Raw genomic sequence first — 6,866 nt, 5'->3', positions numbered from 1 at the left:
ATACAAAATGAGATATTAAAACATTCTTAGATCATGTTAAATATGTATATATACATATATATACACAAACGTATAATTATCATATATTGTATAGTTCGTGATATCATCGGTCAAACTAGACGGTCAAACGTTGTGTAAAACTCTTTTCAAAAACATAAGTCTCAACAATTTGGATTGCTTATCATGTTGGTAAGGTTTAATTTATGTAAATATTAATCTTATAAGTATAGAACGATAGAAAAAGTGCGGGTCGTTACAGTTTGTGCTTGGGAGTGCATTTGGGTCGAAATTGCACTAAGTGTTAGTTGGGTTGGTTTGAAAGTCCACCCTAATTATGGTTTGTATTGTGTTAATGGAATAGGTACGTTCCATTGACGTGTTGCGGATTTGTTCGGTTGCATCCATCAAGATTTCAAGGTGAGTGTTAATATCCTATGTTCATATGTATGTGTAGGATGGGTGCGGGTCGAGTGAAGTGATTCTTGGCTATAGAGCTCACTTCACATATAGGTGGATTTGATAGACTTGTGTATGGGTCCAATTGGCACGGTTGTGCATTTTAATTGACCACCTTTGGCGAGGTGCACAATTTGTGTGTACGTTATCACTTGTGCTTGTGATGTGGATTACATAACCCTAATGGCGAAGGGTTGATATGGAGTTGTGAATTGGATGACCCCGATGATGTGGATTTGTATAATCCCGGGATTTTGGGTTTTGATATTGGGAAGTGAGTCACGTGTGGATGCGAATTCAGGATGACGCATGTAGTTCAGTCATCTTATTAAGGTAGTGATCTCGTGTGGTTGCGGATTACTGAGGCTCGTGTAGTTCGGCCAACCTCGATGTTGTTATGTTATTGAAGATAGTAGTCTCGTCTGGATGCGGATTTACTAAGGCTCGTGTAGTTCGGCCAATCTTTATTTTGGTAGTTGGTTTTGGTATTGGGTTAAGGGGTTAACCTTGGACGTTTATATATTGTTTTACATATATATATATATATCGTCGTATTGTTGTGTTGTAGCTAACCCTCCGGGTGTAGCTTATCGGCATGGTACATATCGTCGTTGGTGTACTTACCTTGTTGTTATTATTAGCTTGTAGTGTAGTGATCGTCCGGTATGCTTAGCTTAGCTTGCCTTTATGCTTGGATGCTCCAGTATGAGTTATTTGTTTATTATTGTGTGGTGTGTCCATTTTATGCATATATATGTATGTAGTATATTCTCACTCACTAAGCATTAGCTTACCCTCTCGTTGTTTACATTTTTATAGATTGGCTTGGAGGTGGTGACTCGGGTAAGCGTGGGAAATAGTGGACTTGCGTAGTTTGCTTTAGAGGACATGCTTTTGGATGGATTAGGATTGGGTAGCGTATCCCCAATTATCATGCTCGGTTTTGTTGGAAATTAAAATAGTCGGATCGTGTTTACCCGTTCGGATATTTAAACTATGTAATAAATGTTTTAAAAGTTTATTGAACTTATTATTGTGTTAAAGATGCTTTTGAAACATAAATGGGACATAAATATTAATGTATTTAAGAAGAAGAAAAATTACGGGCCGGTTTAAATACGGGTTGGGTTGTTTTAAGTGGTATCAGAGCATGGTCTAAGGGATTTAGGTGACTTGAGATAGGTGCCTAGACTTAGACTTATGTGTGTGCTTAATTGTTGCGGGACTTGTAGGTGAACGGGTCGGACGGGGACTTGGTTAGTGCCTTAGCGCGTAGGTGAACTAACTAGGATTGTGCCTTGTGTTGTGATATTATTTTCTTGCGTGTGTCTATATCGCGTAAGATATTTGTTGGTGTTGATTATATCATCAAGCGAGGCGGTCGTTGTACTAACAAGTCGATACGGTGTGTGCGCGTAATAAGGACTTGCAAACCTTATTACGGGTGCAAATCGTGTCTAACAAGTGATGTACGACGAGTGTTTAGCAAGATGGGGCGGTGTTGTGCGTGTTGTTTTATACGTTCGTGGACTAATCATTTTGAATTCTTTAGAATGACGACGCGAAACGAGATCGAGACGAACGACATTGAGTTTAACGCTAGAGTTGCGGCCACCGTTGCGGAGCAAATGGGTACGTTTCGAGAAGAAATGGATAGGAAGTATTCCGAATTTCGGAGTATTAGTGAAATGGAGCGTTGTCTTAAGAGCTTCGTGAGGACTAAACCTCCGATGTATGATGGGAAATCGGATCCTTTGGTAAGCACAACATGGATCTCGGATGTCAAAGGGTGTTTTCGTACTATTGAATGGCCTTCCGAGAAGAGGACAAGACTCGCTACTAGCTTGTTGCGAGGTAGGACGAAGGATTGGTTGGATGGTAAGATTTATCTTATCGGTGGTGAACCGTTTATGGCATTATCATGGGACGATTTTAAGAAGGAATTCTTCGAGGAGTTCCAGACTTCAGCCGATTTGTCTGAGTTACGCAATGAGTTGCGAAATTTGCAACAGAGTTCTATGGATTTGAATACTCTCAAGACGACCTTTATGGCGAACGCTCGTTTTGCCCGGAGTATTTAGGAAATGATCGTTTGTTGATGGAAGATTTCTATCGAACTTTGAATGATGACTTGAAGATCAAAATTAGCAGAGGTCAGGCGAAATCGTTTGCGGAATTATTCGCCGTGGCTAGAGGTTTCGAGTCGTATTCGCGATCAAAGATTGGTGAACCTTCAAGTAAGAGGAGGGTTGTTTCGTATGGTGCTCCAAGTAAGGGTGCAAGTGTGAGCACGGGTGGTACACAGATGAGTATATCGGATTCTAGTGCGTCTAGATGTTATAATTGTGGCGTGAGGGGTCACAAGTCTTGGGAATGTTCGGTGTCCAAGGGTGATGGCACATTGTGCTTCAATTGCCAAGAGGAAAGACATCGTAAGTCGGAATGTCCCGAGTTAGCGGGGACGGGTGCGGCAAGGAGACGTTAAGGTACGTTTCATTTTAATAAATATGTCCTTTGATTATTTATTTTGTGACGATGAGTTCAGGTTTGTTGAATGCATTGCGTTGTGCATATTTTGCTATGGGTGACGTTCCTAATGGAATTACCCTACGGCGGCGTTTGGATTTACGGATGAAGGGCGTAAGACTTGGTGCAACCAAGCGTTCCTTAGTGTTGGGAAATGTTTCTACCAAGCCATGTGTATGGACTTTGGTGTTCGGTTGTTAGAGCGTGTTCGCTCTCGTGTTGAAGTTGATGAACCGTGTGGTTCGTCGGGTGGGTGAAACCTTTGAGGTCGAGTGTTTTGAATCTTGATGAATGTTGGTAATGGAGTCTGGGGGATGCAACGATAGGTGCCTTTTTCATACCTACTAGCGTGGTATTCGACTCCGATGGTATTGCAGTTACATCGTACTTAGGGTACCGGAGAGAAACCCTTAGGTATATGAGTGACTAGGTGGAATTTGACAAACTATAGCAATTGGATGATTGCAAGAGTAAAGTTTGTGTAATTTGTGGTGAACTCTTCGTTCGAAGTGTTTAAGAATAGGTTAAAATCCTTCGTATGCTTAAGGTTAGAGCAAGACGTGGTGATGGGTCGTGTAAACCCAATTGTTACTAAAGTCTACCTTTGGTAGCATTGTACGGTTGTACAAGATGCGGTTATGGAACGTAGGTCCAAGTGGGGGAGTTACATTTCCACACGAGGAGGTTTTAGTGTGAGATTTCGGATAATGCTCTTAGTAGATCCGGAATTTGTGACGGGACCTAGATTTGGTCGATTTGTGGTAGAGTACAATTTCAATTAAATTGTACTTATGATTTTGGATTTAAATTATCACCGAGGTGGTAATGTGGTGAATCTCGTTGAGAGATAATGGACGTGTTTGGCGAGCAAGGTGAGATCCCCCGGTTAAGGGATGTGTGTGTCGGATTCTCTTCCAGAGAATTATTGTTTTGTGCCTATGTGCGATATAGGTGGTTCTTGCTCAATTGTGGTGGCGATGTGTACACGTACGTGTGATGCGTGTGCGAGGATTTCCAATTGAGTGGGATAAGTATACATGTATGTGTATAATGTATTTATTTGTACGAACGGATATGTGTTGTCCGAGTTAGTGATATATGTCTGTGTACACTAACGGTTTTTATGAATGGATATGTGTTATCCGAGTTAGTGATATATGTTGTTGTACACTAACAGTTGTTATGAACACCGGTGGGAAATTCGAGTACCATTCGTGTGTTGAGATTTGAGAAGTGAGTCGCGTGTAGTTCGGATTCACAATGACACGTGTGGATGCGGTCATTCTATTGGGATAGTGACTCTCGTGTAGTTCGGATTCACTAGGGCACGTGTAGTTCGGCCAATCCCGATTGTTGTTGCGGTGAAGGTAGTGAGTCGTGTGTGGCGCGGATCCACTAAGGCGCGTGTAGTTTCGGCCAGCCTTCATGTTGTTGGGTGTGAGAACTATTGGTTGTTTTATACGCCAATGGTGGGGTCGTGAGGACCAAGTTGTGTGATTAGTGATGCGATAGCTGTGTTTCGCTCACATGTTGTTACGGGTGTGACAATAGTCAATTTTGTACACCCTGGGTTTAGCGTTGCCATAGTCATTTTGGGGGTTATCAGTTTTAGCCGTTGCTTATGAGGTTGCGGTAGTTGCATAATAGCCGTGTTTGAGCACTACAAGGGTTGTCAAGTGATAAGTGTTATCCGTAAGGGTTCACTTTTGTTTGGTCTTCATCGGTTTGATTGTTGACCTTATGTTGAGATGTGGTTATTTTTAGCATTGTACTTGGTAGTGTACGCTAAAGGGTGATATCTTGGTACGAGATTGGTTGAGTTTTCCCGATGTGAGGGAATGAGCAAGTTCTTGTGCACGGATTTGTGGATTTTAATAAATTGCGGGTGACGATTTAGTTGTTAAGGGTAACTCTTTGAGAAGAATTGCCTAGAGGAGTTGGAAGAATACGTGGCGATTTCGCGTATTCTAAGTGATCGTTGTAGACTTCGGTTGTTGTGTGTATTGCACGTCTCAGAATGCGTGCAAGTGTGTATTTAGTTAATGGATTAATCTTTGGGTTAATGGGAAATGTGTTGGAAGTTGGATTGAAACGTTTAGTTGAGAACCATAGCGTGTAGGTTCGGATTGATTAAGTGATTAGGATCACGAGGACGTGGTCGAATCTAAGTGGGGGAGAGTTGTAACACCCCGTTTTCCCGTATATGATGTGTAGGTGTATCGGGTATGTACGACTAGAGTATAAAGGGATTGGAGACGTGATCGTGGGTTGGTGTTCATGTAACCGAGAAAATGAATCAGACTGTGCAAAGGCGCGACCAGGGGAGCCACGGCGCGGCATTTCAAGTAAATCAGAATCAGACAGCGAGTAAAACAGCCACCAGACCGGGTGTAATCTCGCAGCGCAAGAAACTGGGTCGCGGTGCGACAATGCTGGTGGACTGGTACCAGTTTTCGTAATTTTAAAAGGATATTGACGGCATTTTGGTCATTTCGTGTATGTGCCAGATTTGGGATCTTAAATTCCATCCACTCATCTCATTTTCTTATTTCTTTTTCCTTTTTCTTCCTCATTTCCTCTCTTTTCTTCATTTCTCCAAATCATTCAAGAGGGATTTTGGAAAGGAAGATTTGTGATTCGATCTTTGGCATAAGAGGCAAGTTTGTTCTCCTCGTTCTTAGCTACAAGGTGATACTAGCGGTAAGCTCTAACTCCGAATTTCATTTTTGTGTTCATCATCTAAATTTGGGGCTTTTGATTGTATGTTCATAAATGGAACCCCACTAGTTGTTAATGGAAGATAATAACTAGAGTTTGGGTTTACAAGTGATGAAGGCGGGTTTTGGGTTGGAAACCGATTTGGCCATGATTTAGGACTTGGAATTGAGTTTAATCACTAGGTTTGGTGATTATGGAAGTGTTGGAACCATTTTGGGTGTATTTGGTTGACTAATTTTGAAATGGGTCAAAATTAGGGTTTAAGTGTCATTTTGGGCAAGATCTGTGTTTAACACCTATGATTCGGGTTTAATCGGTGTATTAGGACCATAATCACTTGTGTTAGTGATTATTGGTTAGTTTGGGCGAGGTTTGTGCTTGGGTGTGCATTTGGGTCGAAATTGCACTAAGTGTTAGTTGAGTTGGTTTGAAAGTCCACCCTAATTGTGGTTTGTATTGTGTTAATGGAATAGGTACGTTCCATTGATGTGTTACGGATTTGTTCGGTTGCATCCATCAAGATTTCAAGGTGAGTGTTAATATCCTATGTGCATATGTATGTGTAGGATGGGTGCGGGCCGGGTGAAGTGATTCTCGGCTATAGAGCTCACTTCACATATAGGTGGATTTGATGGACTTGTGTATGGGTCCAATTGGCACGGTTGTGTGTTTTGGTTGACCACCTTTGGCGAGGTGCACAATTTGTGTGTACGTTATCACTTGTGCTTGTGATGTGGATTACATAACCTTAATGGCGAAGGGTTGATATGGAGTTGTAAATTGGATGACCCCGATGATGTGGATTTGTATAATCCCGGGATCGTGGGTTTTGATATTGGGAAGTGAGTCACGTATGGATGCGGATTCACGATGACGCGTGTAGTTTGATCATCTTATTGAGGTAGTGATCTGTGATGACCCGGAAATTACCGATCAAATTTAAACTTTAATCTTTACGTGGTTTCGACACGATAAGCAAAGTCTGTTAGGTTGAGTCTCAAAATCTTGAACTGTTTCATATATTCAATTGACCTTCGACTGTTCCCGACGATTCACGAACAACTATTTGTAAATAGATACATATATATTTAAATATATATATAATAATAATTTGAAATATTATTTGATATAATATATGATTTAATTTTAGGAAATAAATATGTAAA

Source organism: Rutidosis leptorrhynchoides, chromosome 8 (assembly GCF_046630445.1).
Source record: "Rutidosis leptorrhynchoides isolate AG116_Rl617_1_P2 chromosome 8, CSIRO_AGI_Rlap_v1, whole genome shotgun sequence".
NCBI classification, from domain to species: Eukaryota; Viridiplantae; Streptophyta; class Magnoliopsida; order Asterales; family Asteraceae; genus Rutidosis; species Rutidosis leptorrhynchoides.
Note: the sequence above shows the minus strand (reverse complement) of the source record.